This window comes from Carlito syrichta, unplaced genomic scaffold (genome assembly GCF_000164805.1).
Source record: "Carlito syrichta isolate Samal-C Ts95f unplaced genomic scaffold, Tarsius_syrichta-2.0.1 Scaffold171141, whole genome shotgun sequence".
Classification (NCBI taxonomy): Eukaryota; Metazoa; Chordata; class Mammalia; order Primates; family Tarsiidae; genus Carlito; species Carlito syrichta.
Genome location: NW_007115237.1, coordinates 138,620 through 139,180, shown reverse-complemented (window position 1 = coordinate 139,180; position 561 = coordinate 138,620).

Below are 561 nucleotides of genomic sequence, written 5' to 3'. Positions count from 1 at the left end.
GACATTGAATTTTGATCAAAAAGATATCCATAAGTCAAGAATGTGTTCTAACACATTTCAGAAATATTTTCAGTGAGTATCAATACAGCATTTTGCTTAAATTTGATTTATTAGGCAACTAAAACGTTAATCATTACCAAATCTTCAATTAATTAATATTTTACTTAACAGAATATCCTAGGGATGTGTAATTGTTCTTATATTTCTAAAATTCAAATTTCAATGCCTTTTATTTATTTTGTGAAGAGAGAATTAAAATACTCTTTGGAGGTGTTCCTATAAAAACAATACTGTCAAAAATTACACAGAAATTATGACTAGAGACCATAAAAGTAAAATATTACATCTTATTCTCTGATCGCTCATTCATTATTACCATGAAAATAAATCTACTTGATTTTAAACTCTAGAAAATAAAAAACAAATGCCCAAAATGCGATCACAGTGACTAAAATATTTTCGTTACATAGAAACTTTGTTAAAATTTATTATCTTTAGTTTTAGAAATATAGAGTTCTTCTAATCCTGATATTCAAAGGTTATGTAATTCTTTTGAGTAAA